Source organism: Halyomorpha halys, unplaced genomic scaffold (assembly GCF_000696795.3).
Source record: "Halyomorpha halys isolate HHAL.00 unplaced genomic scaffold, Hhal_1.1 Scaffold778.1, whole genome shotgun sequence".
Classification (NCBI taxonomy): domain Eukaryota; kingdom Metazoa; phylum Arthropoda; class Insecta; order Hemiptera; family Pentatomidae; genus Halyomorpha; species Halyomorpha halys.
The window spans coordinates 292848-316424 of record NW_027107890.1 but is presented as its reverse complement, the minus strand read 5'-3'; the positions used below and the strand labels follow the sequence as shown (position 1 = coordinate 316424).

Below are 23577 nucleotides of genomic sequence, written 5' to 3'. Positions count from 1 at the left end.
AAATCTAAAATCTCTCTAGCAATTTTGGCTAGATTTCCTAACTTACCTGAGGTTTAAGAGACCCTAAAATTTACACTTTTCCAAAACATATTTGGAAAACTGACTTCTCTAAATACCGTTAAAAGCAATTTTCAATATAATAACCTCTTTGAGTAATGTTTTAACATAATTTTCATAGCTGGAAATAGGTTCTCAAATTTACAAGTTTTCATTATTGGAGAGGGGAAGATTACAGCCCTCTACTCATTTCCCTTGTAACGACCTCACTGATTATGTTATCATTTTTTAATTTTATATTGAGGTTATTGTTTTTCTTTTTTAAAAAAATGACCTAATTATTTAGTTAAATATTAATACTAGACTAGTCTGATATATGCAACTTATGTCTTAAGTTGCACTGTTTAAACTATATCGTTTCTAAAATAATATATCATTGCTCTATAGTTATGATTTGGTACAAAATTTAGGCTCGATACTTCTAAGTGGATAGTAATGTCAATAGCAAACAGCTCTTATCTCAAACAGTTGTATCGGAAGATAAAAATATTCCTATGCCTTCGAAAAAACTTTAATGAGAAGTTGTAATAGGGACATGTAGAACTAGGCTGTGAAAGAGTAAAGTTACCATACTAAAGGCTAATGGATCGATAAGAGTACAGTCTCTCCTTCACCCAATTCTCAACCAACCTTCACCGAACCGTTCATCCAAGTAGCACAATTGTCACGAGCAGAGAGGTTACCACCTGGCTATAGTGGTACAACTCCGGTCAGTTCTATTCTCTTAAGTTTAGTTGGTCTATTTTTTTTCAGATTACGTTTAGTTTACATATTTACGCCTGCTCAATTTATTTTTTGTTTTTTTTAATATATATCATATCATCGTTTTTATACACCGCATGGTTTAACGTGTTTTACTTCAATATTTTTGTGTGCTGTGCCAGTGTTGGTGAAAGATGGTTTTAGTGTGGGATGGAATGGCTGTTAAGAAAAAAACAGAGAAATACTTGTTTATTCATTTCATGACTGTTGAATATCAATAAGATAGAGGTAGGTTTTTGGAATAATAAATGTATTATTTTTTATTTATAACTTCCATACCAATAAATAAATTTATATTTTTTAAAATAATCATTTAATTTATTTTAGAGCTAATGCTTTTTATCCTAGTTTTTGGAATTTCATGTTGATCAATTTATTTATTATGTTTGGTCTTGTTTTATTACTTTTATCAATATATTTTGAAACAAATATTAGCTGGTTTTAAGAACTGTTTTATTGATACTTTCCACTACTGGTTTGTCTGATGTTATAATGCTTATCCAGTAATCTTTTGCCAATATTTTTTTTGTTATAATTTTTATGCCAATACTTGCTCTGAGCTTAGTAACAGTACAGTAGATTGATTTTAAAAATTGAAGTCTGATTTAAAAATTCTTTCTTATCTTAGTTACCAAAATCTCATAATTTCTGTATTGTTTGATTGATTAGCCCTTTTATAGTTTTTATTATCAATTTTCTCTTACTATCAAAATTTTAATTTCAGAGTCAAAATTATTTTTTATTCTAAAGAATTTACATGAAATATTTATTGTAAACCTCATTTTTTAGTTACATGATCTGTTGTATTTTTGTAGTATTTAGGATCTTTTAAGTTATAATGAAGGTTAATGTTGTTGTGAGATATATTTCCTGTTTACTGTTTTGATATTCATTGCATCTTATTCTATGGGATCAATATATTAATCCTGTATGTTTTCAAAAATCAAAACCAGTCATTAAAAGATCCCATTTGTAATAGAAATTATATAATAGCCTAAATAGAGAATCTATTCCACAAATCTATATTCTTTGAATATATATATAAGTTTCATTAAATTTTAAGCTATAAAAGAGAAGTTAAAATCTAGAAAATATGATCTTTACTCATAACATCTATATCATCCTATCTGTTGAAAGTTGAAATCTTCAAAAATTAGTACCGGACTGTCGCTTTATCAGTTTGTTCTTATAACTTCCGTGCTAAGTTTATTCTTTCAGGATATGATTTTACTTTGTATATTAAATGTGAAGGAATAATTTGGTGTTTTATTGTAAATAGGTTTTTAACAATATTATATTTCCTTGACTCTCTCACAAGCCGGTCTTCTTGATATCGAGTGAGTGGTTTTTTATTATAACCTTTTTTAATAGGTTAAAATTTGCTTATTTCCAGGTATATGTTGATCTAAAAAAATGTTTGTTACAGTGAGCAAACATTTCTTTAAAAGTATTTTTATCTCAGAAAAGTAAGTTAATCCTTACTGTGACTCATTCTTTTAAGAAGACTTTTAAGAACTAAAAAGTATTATTTGCACTTTTATGGTTTGGTTTTGATGAAGTTATTTATCATTTTATTACTATCTTATGATTAATATATGTTTTCTCTTATCTTAATGGCATATTTATTTTTCCTAATTTAAAATAAAATATTTTAAAGAAATATTTGCCTGTTTTACACTTATTAGCTTTTTATGTTAATTATTTCAAGAATTCAAAATACATATATTTAAAATTATTAAGTGATTCAACATTTCTGCAATAAACAAGGCCCACCTCTTTCTTTACCAGCTTATTTGAAGTTGAAAAAGTTTGCCTGTCATCTTTAGCACTTGATTTACATACTCTTAAAAATAATTTACTTATTTATTGAATTAGCTTTACAGTGATCTTTTAAAAAATTGAAGGACCTTGTACCAGACAGAAATAAATACAGGTGATCTGAATCGTATTTGTATCTGTATGGTTTGTTGAGTAGTTTGTCACTTTATCTTCAAGATACTAAATTTTTTACGATCTGTACAGAAGGATATTCTAGATGCTGGAAGGAGGTTCTAGAGTTTTTAATTTTGAATAAAAAACTTTTTATCCTTATAGCTTAAAAAAAAATTGCTTAGTTTAATTTCTTGAATTATTTATTTCAATTTATAATCTTTATCCTTATGGGGTTGTTAACTTTTTAATATTTATCATCCTCATTGCTGATTGTGTCCAACAATTGTATGAGAAAAAACGATTTAGATTTGTTGCAATAGAAAATTATTTGTAAATTGTAATTGGTGAATTAAAACTAATCAAATAGAAACTAATCCTGTGAAGCTATGTATGTGGATGCCAGATAAAGAATATTGGTATATAGAATATAGGGTATTGAAAGGTTATATGTTGATTTTCTGTTTCATTTCATGTCAAAAATATTTTAATCTGAGTTCTATTTAGGTGTTTGTGATTGGTGTTGTAGAGAAACAAGTTGAAAGAGATGGAATAGAATACATATTCAGTTATCCTGTATAAATTGCTTTAATTCTTATTTAGTTTTATGTTTTATTCCTATTTTTTTTTTATGTAATATTTTTTCTTTAGTCTGAATCTTGTTCTTGTTTTTATATTCTGCTAAAAGTGTGCTCATTTATTTTATTTTTTTCATTTTAAGTAATATCTTTCATCAATTTTCTTCGAGTCTGTAGTTTCAGGTCATAATGAAGACCATCTTTGAGGACATCTGCTGTTACGAAGATGAGGTTTATGTTATATTTATTTTTATTTATTAATCAACTGAATGCTTTTTTTGTATGTGAAAAGACTTCTCCATTCCTTTAACACGCCTCTATTTCTTTAACAACTCTGATTGTGGGCTCTGTAATAATCTGGTGATTTAGGTAGTAAATTCTGTCTCACAAATTTAAGTTGTTTGGCTTAAATTATTTTTATTAAATTGAAATATGATGTTTCCACTTCTTTCCTTTCATGATTTATTTTTAAATCTCTCTCTCTTTCTCTGTGCACATACACACACACATTTTAATACAATTTAATTGAAAAAATAAAACATTAATAAATATAAATCAAAAATATAAATTTATAGTACAAAATAAAACTTATACTTTTAATCTTGTTTTATTTTTATTCAATTACTATTCATTCTTAAATTGGATAATTGGATAAGCATTATCAATTATTTGAGGGTCTGTAAGAAACAAATACCTTTTCTTGACCAATCAAAATACTTCCAGATGTAGAGACTGCTATAGAAATAAAAGACATAAATGGCTATTCGATGTTTTTAATTACTGTGCACAATAGAAGAATATATTTTAATATTCAAAATATAAGAATATATATCAAAAATAGTAGAAGGAAGGCTTCCCACGCCAATCACCAACTATGAGCCAAAATTGCTGATCATCTTATCTTTGAGACATTTATTTTATATAGAAAGAGGAGACTTGAGAGGAGAGTTAAAAATCATTTAAGTCGAACTACATTTAAAAATTATCAAAACATTTAAAATTGAAAAAAGTAAAAAAAGTATCTCTGTAAGGGTACCCTCAGCATAAATACTGGGTTAGCACCATGAGGTTCTGCAATCCTGAAGTTCATACACAGCTGATAACAAAAATAAGTGATAAATTGCATGCCTCTGCTGGCCTTAAACCTGAGTCTGGGAGTCATGAGTCCATTGACTTGGCTACTAAGTTCCTTTTTTTTTTTCATTCAAAAAAGTAATGGCATAGTATGGAAAATTCCTTCAGGTACTTTAGGAACGAAACATACTTTTATAATACCTAATAAAATTACCTCATTTGATTTTGTATTTATTCAATAATATAATTTAAAACAAAAATTGTAATTTAGTATTTTCTGTGAAGGTTCCTAATTTACAGTAAAATTAAAAAGATAAAACCCTTCTCAGTCTTATCTGGAAAAATAAAATAAAATCCTGTCAAAATTTATTTTTAAAATAAATAAAGTAAGATGAATTATAATAACTTTATTACTACCAGTACTTAATTTTGTTAAAATTTCTGAAAAAGTGCTGGATGAAATTGTTGATATTAGTGATAATTATTAATATTTTAAAATAAAAATTCAAAACTTTGATATTAGATTCCTCGAGTGCATGAGATAAGAAAGAGTTTAGCATGATTTAAAATTTTATATTCCCAATAAAAGCAACTGTCCTTCATTGGATTCTATAATTTCTTTTAACAATTGTTATCTAAATAACTTAAATATCTACATTTTACTAATGTGCATGTTGAATGGATTTATTAACATTTGAAAACTAAAGGAACTTTGAAGTATTTAGTATCATTTCTGTTTTAATGATGCAATGTTTAAAATTTTTGTCAGTGTAAAATGAAAGTACTTATGCTAACATGGGGTAATGATGATCAAAGTCCTTTCTTCTTTTTTTCTTTAAAAACATTGTGTAAACACAGTGGGAGCTTCTTACTTTACCTTTGTCTAGTGTTCTGGTTTTAATCAACCTTTTGGAAAGCCCCTCGGGTGTTTCCTCTAAAGCATGTGTAGCCACTTTTAGATTATTGTGGTTTATATTAATCTTTGGGGATGATCGATAGTTGACTGATATGAGGTAGATCATGGAGTATGGAGAATCAGGAAATCAGTGAGTAATTTTGTATTATGCAAGCCAACATTTCGACCCAAACTTATGTACCATTTTCAGACTAAGAATAAATCAGAGATACTTAAGATATAGGTATGGATAATTAAAATGATAAATGATAAGAAAATTGATCATTAATGAAAATAATCAGGAAACAATTGTGAGAAAATTTAAACAGTGATGGATTATAATTTTGATTCTGAAATTCTTACTATGAATTTAATGAAAGTGATTTTGAACTGTAAATGGTTTCAAAACTCTGACAGCGATAAGCCAGCAGATCAAGACAGTATAAATTGGGTCTGAAATATTTTAATGCGGCAATGAAGACCAGGTCCAGGTCAAGACTGGACTCTGTTTTAAAGTTGTAAAATTTACATTTTTTGAGATAACGCACAACCTAAATTCTAGAGAAGGCCTTCTACACTGGCTTACATGTTGCCTTGGTATACTTATCATATATCTTTTATATTTTTATGAATGAGATATTGTATCATATAGGGCTAGTTTCTACTTTATGAACTTGATAAATGAGAGAGTACTACATACTGAGGACCTTCTCTTCTTGACCAACTCAGTAACTAGCTACTCTTTCATGAATGGATATTTTAAATGGGTCAGATATTTTTTTGAAACCTACTGGCTTTGTCTGTGCTTTTTTGACAAATTCATTTGAGGTCTGGCATATGTGACAGTCAGAAACCAGCTGTTGTGTCCTGCGGAAAACCTCTGGCTTTTTTTTTTTCATCGACTTTCTAGATAATCTATTGATTATTTGAATAATCATGTTTCTCTAATATTATTTATTAATATCAATCAAACATAGGCAATAATAAACTTGCTTCCCTGGTAAAATAGCTAGTTCTGGTCCTGTAAGTTAGTAATAATAAATTATAAAAATATTTGTATAAAAAAACCTTGTAATGATTTGTTTAAAATTTAACCTGTTTAAAAAAAACAAAAACATACCAGTACCCCCTTTCTTTCATATAATCTGATAAACTATTGGGTACCTGAAAAAAGTTTCCTATGAAAATATTGCAATGCAAGTATGGGAAAAAAAATTAATATTGAACAATTAGAGAAATGATCAGCAGTAATGGATATAGATTAACTGAAATTCATGAACCAAATTACCAAAGGAACTTGAATGGAGTGGAAGCTCTTCAGATATATCATTTAAAACTATATTTTCATCAATCAATATTTAAACTAAAATCTATATTAGATTATCTTATTGTGAGAAAATATAATATAAGATTTGAAGATGTTAATTAATTACTTAAGTATAAGGGGCTGAATATGGAATTGACTATTTCTTAGTTTAAGTAAGGGTGATTGTTTGGTTAATAGTAATAATAATGGTGAAATGGTATAATAATGGTAATAATAAAGATAAAAGCACCAATAAAGCAAATGAGAGATAGCTGAAGAATCACAAGAAGAAAATGTTTCAATAGTAATATAAAAGTAAGAATTATTGAAGGAATATAATAAAATGATAAAGAACATAAAGACCAGATATCCACATTAGATGCCTATGATTTCCAAACATATATAAAAACCAATAAGTGTGTCAAAAAGCTTTATTATAACAAATTCCTTATTATTGTTAAGTTTATTAAAAGAACTTCCTGGATAAAGATACAATGAGTTACAACCTAATCTTATATAAAAGTATTATTTATTCAAGATGTAGAAATAAATTTCAATGAAAACAATAAAGATTGGTTGTATGATTAGGTGGAAAATGCTGTTTAGCTAAAAAAAATAAAAAATAATACAGAATATGGATATCCACAATTTATGCATATGATTAAAAGTTATTAAAAAATCAATAACTTTTTATAAACAAGCCTAAAACAAAATCCATTAATCACTATTAGTAAGAAGTCTGTGCAGAACATGTATAATGCCGAGAAGATACTGTATATTTCAAAAACTTTAAATACTTTTTTTTTTTATTCTTGTTTTGTATTTTCTAATTTTAAGTAATCTCTTTTTGAAAATACTAAAAAAGCTAAAAATAATATTAAAAAGTTTTAATGTTACAAAATTTAATTTTAATTGCAGCATATGTTAAATTAAATTCAACAAATATTTTATATAAGAATGTTATTTATTCTATTATTTTATGAAGATTGTTGATATGTTTATTAATAAATATACACATAATTAATTATCCTAATGGAACTATTGTTGACCATAAATTAAATCAGGGAGATGATCGTGAGAAATAAAAAACACTGTAATAAAATTTTATCACCATACGTTTTATTTCTATCTGTCCCCAACCATCATCTTAATGCTCACAATCGTTGAATAGAATGCTTATAATCTTTTAATATTAAGAATATGTATTTTCGTAATGTTTTCCCAATTTTATGGATTACTTGATTTTCCTGTTTCGATTTATTAATGAGTTGTAATTATTATTAGTTATCTTTTTTGCCTGTTATAACTAATTTATAGTTCACTTTACCACATTTTTTTTTCTTTTTCAGATATCGGTTGTGTATAATTTCTTCAATGCCATTTATTTATTTGTAAGAAAAGGCCTCATTACATCTTAATTAACTCAATTTAAATTAATTACAAATTTTAACTAATTTCTAGTTACATTAGGTTTTTTAGTTTTATGTTGAGAATATAGACTTAATGCACTGAATAAAATGCAAAAGAGGATTAATGTCGTAAATAATTAGCCAAGATATATACTGAATGCTGCTACTGATTTAATTTTATATATATATTTATAATAGTTATGGTAATGGACCTACAAAACTATTATGGACCCAGAAAACTTAAACATGTATTATCATGGGATATAAGTAATTTTGTGACAGATATAAATGTCCTTTATAATAATACCTTGCTGCTAATCAAATTCAGATTCTTAAAAAATAAAATATAAACTGAAAGGTTTTTCTATTCAACTTTATGGTAATCATATTGTGAAAGTCAAACTTTTTTTTTAAGGAGAGTTCCCAGTTATTACTGAACATAAACTGTGCTATGGTTTTAATCAAGTTAAAAGTAAAGTTCTTTTATAACTGGCCAATTTACAGCTCCTTTTCTGTTTATTCTCAGTATTAAACCTTTATTTTAAAGGATATTTTCTCCTTATTTTTAACTTTATTTTATATTTCTAGTCTGTAGTATAATTATATATAAATGATTAAGTATTGAAGTAAACTATTCTATGCATTGTATTTGGTTTAATATTTAATGAGAAATGCATTGATTCTTTAGCATTATCTTTTATGGTTTTCATACTAAAACCAAAGTAAATCCATTTCTTTGATATCAAAGTTAGCTCCTGCCCAACTATCCTTGGGCATTGAATTATGTTTTAATAAATTTGTCTGAAAACATTAAATATTGTTCATTTGTTTCATTATAGTCACCATTCTCATAATCTTCATTAATAATCAAGTAATTGGTGGTGTTTCTAACTGCATAATCAGCGTAAACATTAATATTTTTCTGAACTAAAACTATTGAAGGTTTTATTAATTCTTAATTATTTTTCTTTCAATTCTAGAATATCTTGGGGAATGTTTCTCATTTCTCTTCCGTATTTTTCTTACATATTTATTTTCCAATTTCCAATGAATTTTAAGTAAAGTATTGTGTTCCTAACACAGGTCCTGTTCCATATTCTATTACGTTTAAATTATAAATGAAACTTTCTGCCGTATTAAACATTTTTTCAACTGAATTAAATTTTTTTCTTTACCAAATAATCTATTTTCCAACAAATCAATTGTATTCCCTTTTAAAATTGATTAAATCATGCAAAAAATATAATCAGTTATGAGAGATTTGAAGATGTAAATAATAAAGCCACATTTTCATTTATATAATTTTTATTTGAAAAACTTTAAAAGTGTGTTATGAAAAATAAACTATTTAAAAAAAAAAACTTGTAATTTGAATTTAAACCTTTTTTAATAAATGAAAATAAACATTATACAATACACTGAAGTTAATAACATAATTATTTTTTATAAATAAATAGAACAACGTGAATTTAAGTCCTTTTTTTTTACCTTACTCACTTAGAGCTAAGATGGGCTTAATTTGGAGATTCAGATTAGATTTAACCAGTGAAAGTAGTCTAATATGATTTATTTTCTCTCATATTATATTGGAGAAAAGGTGTAATTTGTATAATAAAGTGTCACAAATGATTTGTCCTATAATGAATATTGAATGGAACAAACTCAATCCTTTGTGAACAGCCCGGTTAGTATGAGGTATTGATTTATAAATAATTCATCCTTATATGGGATTTTAGATTCAAGTTATATTCTTCTTTATTGTATATTTTTTACTAAATATCAGCATCTATTGTAACTAGTTAATGGAACCTTAAAAAGATTTCCTTTTAAAAAAAATAATGTACACTTTTGGTCCATGAAAACTTCCATTGCTATAGTTTTCTGCACCATCATCCTTGATTTCTCTTCCATGTTTAGGGTCTTCACTTCTAAGTCATTGTTTATAATTAAATGACCAACTGTAGTATTTCCTATTGATTAAATCACCAAAAGTAACAATAGTATCATGAGTGTAAAAATTAAAGTTATATAATTTCTGAATGTTCAATTTTAAATGATAATGAATCAGTATTACTAGTACCCCAAATAGACATAAAACTTTATACTTTTTTCATGACCTTCCCTTTCCAATGCTTTTTTTGCTCCCATGAACCATTCCCTTTCAAAGTTTTATCTTAGAAATAATTTTTCATCTCAATCCTGATTCTGTTATAATCTTAAAACATTCTAGCTTTATCTGCTAAGTAAAGTTTTGATAAAATCTTTAAGCTTGATACATTTATTATTTGCTGGTAATTTTAAGAACCAAAAAGGTACTTGTACGTTTTCAAAGTACTTTTGTGTTTCTTAAAACTACTGATCTGTCTGTGATAAATGTGTTTAACTTCAAGATTCACTTAAAACTTGACTTAAGAAAAAAATATAGTAATAAGGTTTTGGCAATAGGGTTGTATTATGTTTTATTACAATATTATTTTAAAATTTAATTAATGCTATCGGAAAGACCTAGGCGGTCTGTTGAAGCGGTGGTTGGTCCCGTTTGAATCGGATGTATCTTCTTTTTTTCTCTGCTTTAGTTATTCATAAAATTTTGTTATATTTTGTATTTATGGATTGTTTATTATTGCTCACAAGGATAACTAATTATTTTTTTAAATAAACTAAATTAAAGGTACTTTAGAGGAAGATTTTTTTTTTAATTCGGCATTTAAGCCCCATTAGACTATTTCAATGAGGATAAACCTATCTGGTATTAAAGATCACTGGATTGATGCTCATTGATCACCGAATTCAATCAAAATCATTTGAGCCGTATTGGAGAAAATTGAAAAAATATGAAAAATCAATTCTATTAAATTAAACACTTCTGGTTGGTCGATTTTAGCAAAAAGTTGCTGTCACATCCCAGGCACCTCAAATATGTAATTTCAGTTTCTTACAACTTTTCATTTTTGAGCTAGGGTGTTCATCCAGATCAAAAGTGTATTTCCTTTGAAAACTCGAATTCAGAATTTTGTATGATCGCAATACATTTATAGGTAAGTGAAGTAATGGGAGTTATTTCTGAATTTTATGCTCTGATGCTGTTAAGATGTTGCCATTTCAAACGATACCTCTTTAAAATAAAGAATATAATCATCACTGTTTCAAATTTAGTTTAATGAACTATCTTAACAACCTGAAAAAATAAAAATAAATAAAAAATATCCTCAAAAAATTTTTTTTGATCCAGTCAAATTGAATTTTTTATTTTAAAGGAAAATAAAAAAGTAATAAAGATTACTCTTTTATTTATTGATGGAATAAAATGTTTATCGAATTTCAAAAAAATTGTTGTAATTTGGCTTAACAGACCTTGTAAATCTCATGCTACCTCAATAAACTTTCTCCGTCTTGATGTATGTTTAAAATGCTGCTTATACTCTGCTTTCTTTAATAGCACTGAGATACAAAATGTAATTTTTTTTTTTTCATTTTTCAATAATGCTGAAAAATTATATTCATTAATTACTTGAAATTTTAAAATAGGTTGTTTATCTGTATGCATGGCTTAGTTGTCTTTTTTTTCCCTTCTAGCTGCTCTGCCAGTCTATTTTTACTTCACTTTTTCTAACTATGTTTTGACTGTATCTTTTATTCTCTGCATTGATTGGTGGTTTTCAGAAACCCTTATTGTTTGTAACACATTGTTATAAACATTATTTACCATTTATTATGGTAACTTTGTGTAAAAGTTATTTGTTGCCTAAACTCCTTTCAGTCATTTGTTTCCCTCTTATAATTTTATTAAATGTATACCCATGCTAAAGAATGGGTCACATTATTATTATTATTATTTTTCAAATTATTACATTCAAAATGAACTTATTTATTCATTAAGTATCACTTTATCCACAAAATCAATTCCTATGACCCCTCAGAACTTTTGGTATGGTGTTATTTAAGTTTGAAATAAATTAATCAGTCACATCTCAGCAAAATAAGTTACAAAGATTGTAGTATATGTTCACTCTGTAATACTGGGGAAATGGACAGAAATCACCTAAACTCATCTATAGCTTTATCTGACATAAGGAAAACATTTAAATGGTTAAGTTAAGAAAAAAAAATCAATTATTTACTTTCAGGAATGGAATAGTTTAAAACATATGGAATGTAATAAGCTAAATGTGAATCAGGAAGTACTATTTCAAGAAAGATATATCTCTGTGGTGCAGAAAACCAAATATGTTAAAGTTTTAACATTTTGGTAGTTACGAAATTAAAAAATAAATATATACAAAAAAAGTATATATATTTTTCATGATGCATGTTTTCTAATTATTAGTAGATTGATAAATATAAAGTTTGTATTTAATCAATTATTTTATTTGACTAGAAACGTACATTTGTGAATTTTAAGGCTAAATGTACAACTTACATGGACACATCCAGATTAGTAAAATTTACTTTTTGATTTTCTCCATTATGAATAGTTCGATTTTCATGAACTTTTTTCGTCTATTTTTCCTTGAACAATACACACACACACGTACAAAAAAAAACCCTGTTCCAAAGCAATCAATGTTTGAATAAGAATACATTTTTTTTTTTTTTTTTGTTAAATTTTGGTTCATTTTTATTTATTTATCTTCTTTTTTTTTTCTTCAAATTTGGAGAAAATGAATAACTCATACGGAGTTTCAATTGAATGCAACAGGAAAGTTGTGTGATAGGATATACCAGATATTTTTTAAGGCCAGTCAAAGTGTAACAATATATAGAAAATTTACATACTTAAGTATACAAATGTTAAGTTGAATTTTATTTTAAAACTTTATTTCATTACACATTATAATTAAGGTTACTCTGTAATTTCTTGAAACTTTCCATTCTAATGCATTAAGATTACAAAGCAACCAAGAGCAGTATCAGTGAAAATTTCAGCCAATTCGGAAGAACAGTAACAGAGATAACGTATTTTTATTGGCTCTATAAATTTTCCATGGTTGCTTCGATTCAGAGTTGTGAGAACTCTGAACTGTATGTGCAAATAGACCATTTCTGTTTCCTTGGCTGAGTTGTAGGAATTTTCGGTAAAACTAAGTTTACCGATGTAAAGCAAAAGATACATCGCATTATTTTATACTCTTGTAAACAAAAAAATTAAATACACTTTTAATCATTTTAATTGATAAACTCATTATTCAGAATGAAGAATTTTTTGAACTAAAATAATGTAGTAATTACAATGGTTCATTATGTTGGACTGAGAAGTGAAAGATTTTGATATCAGAATTTACCTAAAGTAAAAATATATCTGCTTAATTGTAAATTTTAAAAATTGTCTACTCTTTAAAATTAAACTGTTATTCCAATTGACATAAGTGAAAAGGGAAAAAATATCAGAAATTCATGGAAATGCATTGATCAAGGAGACAAAAGTTAAAGCTCTAGGACAATAAGAGGAGTGGGGCTTATGCTCCCGCTCCCCCTGATCTAGGTAGCAATCACAAATCTTACAGGATTAATTGTTATACCGTATTTTTCGCTTTACGATCTTCCTATGCTACCGAAAACGAATCTGTTGGAGCTGACTTGTTTTATTTGCTTGTGGTCGAGTATCTATAACCTGAGTTTTTATGCCATAATAATTACAGCAAAAATGAATAAACCGATTAGCATGAATTTAATGGTGTTTTAGACGACAAATCCGTTTACAGATCGTGAATTTATGACTTTGTCTTTAAATGAGATGAAAAGTATATTTTCTTGTTAAGTGCTGCCATCTCTTGAAAACAATAAATTACTGAAATTTATCCTTAACAGTTCTGCAAGTGGGCCTGTTAGTCTATCCCTGAAGGCTATAAGAAAGTTGTTACGCGGTAGTAAAGGAAATTATTTTTCCACACTGCCATCGAATAAATGAAAAAGATTTTTTCTTGAAAACTGTTTTTTGCCTATATACAACCGGCGCTTTTATGATTATTTTCTTAGTTAAAAAATGAGTTATATTTTAAAATTTAAGATACACTTAATTAAATCTACATTTACATCCTTGTTATATACGCAGTAAATTAGCTCTATGGTACAACTATTATTAGTTGTTCCGTGGGGCTACTCGGAAAACTTTTAGTAAAAAAACAACACAAAATTGACCTCCTTAGCCAGAGCCGGATTTAAACATTGGGAGCCCCAGCCAAGAATTGTCACCTCCTTTTCATACAATTAGACAGGGGGGGGGGGTGACGATTTGCCAGAAAATTGTCTTTAATAAAATGACCTTTATGATGATTTTAATTTTATTGCGTTATAACAAATTATGAACAAAATGAATTATCAAATTTTTGGTGTATTAGGTAAATTAAGTAGTCCAACAAGGTTTTGAAGATATGTTTATTCACTTCTACACCTATCAGCACGTGAATTCACTTCTGGATTATACATTATTAACGCATTAAAATTAAATATTGAAGTTTCTTTTAAATATAAGATCAAATAGTAAAATTATTTTAGTAAGAAGTTTACTTATTTAACAAAATTTTAAAAAATGAAACAAATCAAAACTATTAACTCTTATCAGATTAAACAGTTTAGCGAATGGTAATTGATGGTCTGTATGGCTTGTTGGTATTAGAAGAGCGAAGAGGGTTGGCTTGGATCAAGGCAAATATATGGTTTTAAGAAGGTGGTTGTACTTTTTTCCATGGGATTCGTCCCTTGGCTAACTGTAGCTAGTTCCAAAACTGTAACCAATACTAATTACACCAATAAACTTAAAACGATAAAATTAAATGAAGGCTTTCTTAACTCATCATAAACACTGTTTTTCTATTATTTTTTTTTACCGTGCGCCCGTAGGTCTGAGCCTAGTGGGTCTATTAGGTAAATCCATCTCTGGTAAAGACTGTAGTAAAGGGTGTTCAGCGGCCAGGAGATGTGAAAACTGTCCCGGTCAGAAAATTTGAATAACCCACAATAAAAAATTGTTTAAGAATCATTATAACAAGCCTAACAAAAATTCCCTTAAGCACATGTTATAGTATAGCTTCATTAACATTTCTATTGAGTACATGATACTCATATTTTAATATGTCACGGTCAATGACGTGTGTAAATATAAAATCAAAACGGGACGAAACTTTGGAAATATATTCGTGTCCAGGAAAACACAGTTGCTCTTGAGTCTGCGAAAGAAGGAGATGTAATTTTATGATAGTTCCATTTTTACATTAAACTTCATCTTCTTCACCTTTTGCCACATTGATCGGAAAAAAAATATTGGTCAAGCCATTTTTGAAATTTATGTATGTCTAAGAGTATAGGTTATTGTATCTTTGAATCTCAAAGTGTCATTTACAATGATTTATGTAGTTTTTAAGTGAAATCATACGTTCATTATAATGGATAAATTATAAGAAATAGGATTAAACAACCTAAAATAATAATAAGAAGAAGAAGAAATTAGTTCATATCACCAAAATCAATAATTAAAATTTAATAAATATCGCAGTGGATTCCTCAGACATCTCTGTCTCACTGAGGGTTAAACGAAAGTAATAGATGGAATTTAATGAATTAATTTTGGACCACTTTTACGCTGTTCCTAAATACTCAATGCTTTTTTTCTTAGGTATTGTTCCACAATCGTAGGTATAATAGAATTATACTTCCAAAATGTGAGAAGTGTTACATGGTGGGAGAAGCCTATCCATTTGATCACGCGTGGGTTGCTGTAAAAGACTGGGTTTATTGTGTTCAGTTGAACAGAAACTGGTTGATTATCAAGGTTTGTTCCGGCCGAATAGGTCTACTATTGATCAAATCTTCGCCCTGAGGCAAATCTCTGAGAAGATGAAGGAACATCAGCAGACAACTTGGATGCTATTCATTGGCTTTCGGGCTGTCTACGACACAATCGTAAGGACATAGTGGCTATGCATGAACTAGGGCTTCCTAGTAAACTCACCCGATTAGTAAAATGCACAATGGTGAGCACTATCTCCTGCCAAGTAAAATCCTGTGGATTATCAGATCCTTTTGAAGTGGAATGTGGCCTAAGACAGGGTGACCCAATAGCTCCTCTCCTGTTTAATATCGCTCTACAAGCAATCATAAATAGAGCAGGATTAAATCAGGAAGGAACAGTATTCACTAAGATGATCCAAGTTCTGGCCTATGCTGACGACGTTGTCATCATCGGTAGATCCCTGCAGAACATTAGGACTGCTTTCGAAGCGATGGATGTCGAAGCAAAAAGGATGGGCCTGCATATTAATGGGGAAAAAACCAAGATTATGTTGTTGGGTACGAAGCCTGTTGACCAGAGACAGACTCGCCTTGAAATGGGCCCATATAATTTCGAAGTGGTAAGAAGTTTTTCTTACCTTAGCTCTGTTATCAATGAGAACCAGGATGAAAAAGAAGAAATTAAAAGCAGAATTGCTGCTAGAAATAGAGCTTATTTCCCCATTGTAAGGCTAATCAAAAGCAAACTTGTTAGCTGTACCACCAAGTTCATCCTGTACAAAACGTTGATAAGGCCAGTCGTCATATACGGTGGAGAAACTTGGACGCTAAGCAATAAAAGCATTAACCTGCCAGGCAGGTTTGAAAGAGTAATTCTGAAGAGAATAATGCCCGTTTGAGGGAATAATAATTGACGAAGAAGGAAAAATGGTGAACTTATTGGGCTCTATAAGGAATGTAGCATCTCCTCGTACATAAGGATACAGAGGCTTAAATGGCCTGGTCATGTAGTGAAGATGAGCGAGGAAAGAGTGACTCATAAACTGTACAGTTACGTTCCGGATGGTGTGCGGAAACGTGGTAGGCCGAAGAGCTCTCCTGTGAGGTGGGATTTGCGACAACTGAGAATCCCAGTAACCCTTACAGAAGATAGAGAAAGATGGCTGGCGGCCGTTGAGCAGGCCAAGGACAGCTTCATGCGCCTGTTGTGGCAATAAAAGAAAGAATTGTGTTCAAACGGACCACCACCTTCTTCAGTGGGTAGGAAAGTTGAAGGAATCGTCGGCGAGGGTCACCCGGTGGAAGGGGCTGCTGAGCCAATATAATATGGAAATATTATTTAAGCCGGGTAAGGAGAATGTTGTCGCGGATTGGCTCTCGCGGGAAATTATCGTCAATGCCATCGAAGAAGACCGAGGGAAACCCTCCGGAGACGTCTGGCAATTTTTGAGAGAAGGGACGGGAGCGCGGAACTATTGGAAGACGGCAGTTCTGATGGTAGAACTACAGAAGTGGAAGAGCTGGAAAAAATTATAAATGATAAACCCCTGGAAGACTAGGACTGCAGGGCTAATGAAAATCGAATACGGGAGAAGTTCGATTATCACCGTCTGGTCCACACCAGGCACTCAAAGATGCGTCCAAACCGGGTAAGACGTACCATATTTACGTAGCGAATGCGGTGGTTTGGGAAAAAGTTAAGAGACTTTGGTGTTCGGAGCAATTGGGAATAGACCGCGATTTTATCCGTTGTACATTGATGGTAGAGACGGTGAGGGACGAGGAGAGGCAGAAAGAAGTTACCCTTGCGTACCACCAGGGGAAAACAAATCATTGGGGGTAAACGAAACATTCTGCGAAACGCAGATACTTTTGGTGGAGTATGCAGAGGACAATCCAGGAAATCATAGGGGGTTGCAATATTTGTCTGAGCACCGGATACGACCGACACCAACTATGGGCTACTCAGAAAGAAACACCCACCACCGATCGGCAGCTGAGAGATCTACAGGTCGATACATTTACGTGGAAGGGTTTCAAATGGTTCACAGTCCTGGACGTATTCAGCAAAGTGGCGATGGCGTTTCAGGTGAAGGACAGATCAGCGGACGCGGTTTTAGGTGCACTGCAGACCTGGTTTCAGTTTCAGGCGTCCCCGACCGTATTTCCTCCGATGGGGGCCGGGAGTTTGATAATTCCCTGCTCTGGGAAGAAATGAAGAAATTAGAAGTGCGCTGGCACCTTAATGTTCCGGGACACGATGTGGGGACGAGAGGCTTCATAGCAAACTGATTGACCAACTGCGGGTGTAAACGTGGAAAAGGGGTTGGAGTCCCCATCGGAAAGTGGGGACCAATAGAGGTAAGGAGTTATAAGAGTCCATTTAGGGTGATTGTCCTCAGACAACATAATGTCACTATCGGGAGGTTGCGTTGAGAGAAACGAAGGACGGTCCACGTTGAGCAATTAACTCTGGTAACGCCGGAAGGACCTGGAGGGTCCGCTCCCCCTCATAGCATGTAATTAAGTTCGTTTCTTTTTTTTATCAATTTTTTTTGCTGTTTTTGGTAGTTTATATTTTTCTTTTAAGGAGTGTTTTTACAATCTTTATTTTGTTAATATATTTGTATTTTTAAATATCTTAAAGAATTGAGTCTATTTCTATTTTTGCAATTATGTTATTCAATTTTATTTTCATATGTAATTTTATTTTTTTTATTATATATACGTGTGCCCATTTTGTAAAGTTAAAGAGGCTTATTCGTAAAGTGGTAGGGGGAGTTAAGGTATGATGGCACGGATATGGATCATAATACCTAGCTCCATATGTAAACCAGATGTAACAATATAAAAACCTAAATATAGTGAATTACGATATATAATAAATCAAGAAAATCTCTGACTTTGTGTGCGTTATTTCTTGATCTGTTTTCCTTTTTTTTAATTCTTTCTCGAGACCTTCCGTAACTTATCTTAATAATATATAATATAGTAGTCCATAGGCGTTGTTGACCAAAAGGTTTGCAACTTTTAACAAGACTAAAAAAATTATAAATATATGATGAAATTACGAGTAATAAAACAAAACTAATGAAAATGATATACAATAAACCCTGAGAAATCTTGGAGGTCAGTGGAGCCGTAACGAGAGAAAAAAAAATAGTATGGTATAGTTGGGATTAATCAGATTCAAGATATTTTTGTAAGTAAGGGGAATACAGTTGAACCGAATCCTATTATTCAACAAATTGATAAAGCGTATTTCTTTTCCCTATAGACTTATCTTAAATATAATGTGCATGACTGTTCCTACTCTATCTACGTTATTTTCTTACCATTTTTTACATATTTCCTATATATTCCAATATTTCTAGTTCTCCATTTTTGTTTTTCTATTTTACCTTGTTTAACGAACTATATTCCATCTCCTATTTATTTTTTTTTTCTCACTACGCCTCCAAAAATCATGTTTTTTTTATTATTTCAAAGCAGCTATCTTGTTAAACCCTATTTAGTACATAGGTATTGGAGAGGGGGGGGGGGCAAAACACCACAAAAAAAAAAAACAAACAACAAAATCAGTCCACCCGTTCAAAAGATAATTTTGCACAGCCATAGAGGGGATCCGTTTCCAGTTTTTTGAAACCACTTTTCTCTAAATGTTACAAAAATAGAAGAAAACATTTTTAAATGACCAGGAAGTGGGTCATAAAAAAAATATACAGTATATATTGTGCTCGGTTTTTTTTCCTACTTTCTCTGCATATTTAACCGCCTTTAAGGATAATTGTACCAATGTTATTGTTATTATTATTTTTTTAGCTCGGCATGGGCATCGCAAAATGTTTTTAGGGTTGCTGTATCGAAAAAAAGGTTGAGAACCGCTGCTTCAGACATAGTGGGTAGACAATCTGAGGAAAACCAATTCTCAAAAGGTGGAAGGATAATCAAGTAACATCTACTATAAATAATGTCTAATTTGAACAAAAGAAAATATTAACAGTTACTGAGGTTTTACGCTAGAGGAAATAAATTAATTACTTACTATTGTTATGTACAAACTGAAAATAAACAAAAAAGGTTTACTTTTATGTATGTGGTAGTCCCATGAAATAAAAACTTGACCCCCACCTAGGTTAGAATAGGGTGGTACCCTGTAGATAACCCCCCTATATCAGAAATGACCAGAAAGGAGGTGAAGAAAATCAAAATTGAGTCTACATAGGTGAGTTAAGGTTGAAGAAACTGACACAGGCCTGGTACCCAAGGAAACTCATAGTAGACTGATTAGAAGACCCAGCATGTATCGAGGTTTTATCCTTCTGGAGATCTATTATATCTGGACGAGGTCCGTTTAAACCATTGGTTCCAAATTCATTGAAGTCTTGGGACCATTAACCCAGAAAGTGAACCTTGCGCAGCCCACTCGCACTCCCGACATAGGACAAAGGGTCTCATGGAAAGTATTTGATGATTATATTAGCAGAAGATGGTTGGGGGAGGGGTGCGGTCAAAATATAACACAAATAAGTTGAAATAACTTATTTGATCGTGCCAACATTTCGGCCAGAATTTGTAGCCTTCATCAAGGCTAAGAACAGAACAAGATAAGAACCAACGAATACAGGAAATATAAACAGAATGACATAAAGTAAATAATTGTACAGAAAGGAAATAATAAAATTAAAGTGATGAAAGAAGTGGAAAATAAAATGTATGTATAGGTAATTGAATAAGTAGATAAAATAACATAATTAAGGAAATAAAATACAAATTTGAAGTTATATAATGCAAAGAAATATGAGTATTTTAGTTAGTTAATAATTTAAAAATTGAAGTTATATAAAGAAAAAATAAAATTTAGAGAAAGAAAATATAGATAAAGAAGTAAAATATGAAGTTAAGTTTAACTAAAGAAGTGATTAGAAGAAGAAAAAGAAAATTGAAAACAACCAAAATAATATATGGTGAACATGACGTGTATAAGGAAAATTAAGAAAAGGAGGGGGGGAATAAAGATAGTAAAAAACAAAGAGAGAATAAACCATAAAACGAACCTGTTGGCTTGAAATCTTACCGCCAAGTGAGTGCGCCGCGAACGGCCAGACAGAATTAAAAAATACGTTATGGAACTGACAATGTGTTTTTTTTTTAGAGGAAACGTTACAAGTGGGTAAAAAATAAAAAGTAGAAAATATTTAGAAGTGGAAAGCGTGTGATAGGGTGACGGCAAATGTTTTTAGAAAATGTTAAAAATATATATATGTTAGAAGGATGTTGAAGTACCGGAAGATAACAAAATGTCATAGGTATTTAACAACAATTAAAAAGAGGAAACGTATAAGAGGGTGACGACAAATGTGTAAGAAATAATACGTACAATGTGGGCGAAAAACTAAAACAATTCAATAAAAAAATAATTAAAATAAAAATTACTTTTTTAATAAATTAACTATTTGCGAATATGTTAATGATAAGTTGTGCTTGTCGATTTTTAAATTGATGGGAGAAGGTTCTAATGGATATAGAAGCTTTCAGAGATGAGCCTTTTGTCATGGTTACGAACTGTAGCTAGTATAGACTTTTTTTTTCAAAATCTAAGGAATGATTTAAAGAAAGAGAATGTTCCGAAAGTTTTCAGGCAGAATGATTATGTGAGGAAATAGAATATTTGTGTTGTTTGATACGGTCTTTTATGAGGTTTTTAGTTTCGCCGATGTAAGCAGAATTACAATTAAGGGTGTATCATGGGATGCGGTATACGATAAGCGATCGGTGTAAAAGAGGGATAGGTTCTTTATGTTTTGAGTAAATATTAGACAGTGTGTTGTGAGGTATGAAAGCAATACGAAGGTTAGGTATAGCAGAATATAAGAATTTTTTAATGGTATCGGAAAGAGAGGGGATGTATGGTAGTGACCTGTATAAGGGGATAGAAAGGGGTTGTGAAGAATTAGGTGAAGTGGTGAGACGATTTTTGTAGTTGTATATAAGTTTATGAATGATATGGGAGGTAAGTTATTAGCTAAGAGTATTTATTTAATGCAGTGTGTGTTTTTTTCATGGAAATGGGAATCAGAAAGAGAAAGGCCAGGGTGAATAGGGTTTTTGGCTACGTTAATTCTTTGATGGTAAGGATGCTGAGAGTAGTAATTTATAAGTCTGCCTTATTAAGTTGGTTTGGTGTACAAGTAAGTGGATATGGTGTTGTCTGGGTTTCTTATAATGAGGAGGTCAAGGAACGGAAGAGAGTATTATTTTCAATTTCTACAGTAAAATTAAAGCGTATATGATAAGAATTAAAAGCGAATAAGATATCAGGGATTTTATCAAGATTTAAGACAAGGAGGTGGTCATCTACATATTTTTTAATAAGAATAATGTCAACTGGAAAGAGTGGGATAACTGAATCAAGTAAACCATTTAGGACAATATTGGAAAGATCGGGAGCTAGAGGATTTCCCATGACCTGTTCTGAAATTTGTTTAAAAAACTGACACTGGAAGGTAAGGTAACCAGATTGACAACAGAGTTGAAGGGATTCAAGGTAGGAAAAACGGTTAAGGGAAGTGTGGGGTGCAATGGATGTCCAGTTGGCTTCGTCAATAAAGAGGGCTTTGTCTATTGGAATGTTGGTTAATAAACTCTCTACATCAAAAGAAACTAGTATATAGTGCTCAGGGATAATGAAAGATAATAAAAGATCACGGAGGTGAAAGGAATTATGAATATCATAGGAATTATTGTGACTGAAGATTTGTAAAGAGGGGAGTAAGAATTTGCTGAGTTTAACAATGGAAGAATTGATATTGGAAGTGATCGGACGGAGTGGGTCATCAGGCTTATGAATTTTAGGAAGTCCATAAAAACGTGGGGCAACAGAATTATAAGAAATAAGATTTCTGTACGTGGGGTTGTTGATCTGTTGGGAATGTAAAAGAAAGGTCCCTGAGGTGTTTTTTGAATTTGGCCTATAGTGAAGGAGTGGGGTCCAAGGGTGTGGGTGCATATGTAGATCGGTCAGATAAAAGTAATGCCATTTTGTCATTGTAGTCTGGACGATCAATGATGAAAGTCATGTTGCCTTTGTCTGCTCTAGTTATAATGATGTCGTGATGAGATTTTAAGAACTGGTGAAAGAATTGAAGAGAAAAATTTTAAGTATCGTAATGAGAATGTAGGAGATGATTGGAAATGATGTTGCAAATAGAAGTACGGAATAACTCTTTCTTGTCATTAGAGTGGTGAATAAGGGGGTCATTCTGAATATATTCTAAATCGGTTATAAGTTCTGGGATGATTTTTAATGAAGAGTTGTGCTAAAAAAATTCGGACCTAAGCTAAGAATATTACAAACATTGAGGGGAATATCGGTATTTGATGATTAGGTTGTTTAATAGTGCATTTTGCTATCTAAACCTTTAAACTAAAACTAATACACCAGGTAAAGTAAAAAATAGTGGACCATAAGCAAGGAGGTGATAGTAGGAATAAAAACGTTAATATAGGTCAATAGGTATTTAATATAGGTAAATTCTTTACAGAAAATAAAAAAGTTTATATTTTGTGATTTTTTTTAAAGCTTATTACGTTTTTGCCTGAATAATCACCGATCAGTTGCTGAAAAAATATTTAAAGATGTTACACATACGCGTACAAACCGTTTTCTGAGACTTGGTTAACTGGATTTAGGGGACCTTAAAATGTTTCGATTTTCATCGAAAATTCGGATTCAAAATTATTCACGATGATAATGCTTACCCTCAATCCATATTTTCTATGTTGGTAAGTGAAAGTAAAACAGATTTTATTGTATAATATAGCAATATTAAATATTTT

At 30.4% G+C, this 23577-nt stretch overlaps 1 protein-coding gene across 1 annotated transcript in view; it reads left to right on the top strand.

Annotated features, from left to right (window-relative positions):
* Positions 1-492: 492 nt before the first annotated feature.
* The window catches only part of Cadps (calcium-dependent secretion activator 1), a gene marked incomplete in the record, with an annotated part of 128392 nt that continues 105307 nt past the window's right edge, over positions 493-23577 (top strand). Inside the window, 1 exon segment of the mRNA XM_067046263.1 lies at positions 493-1047.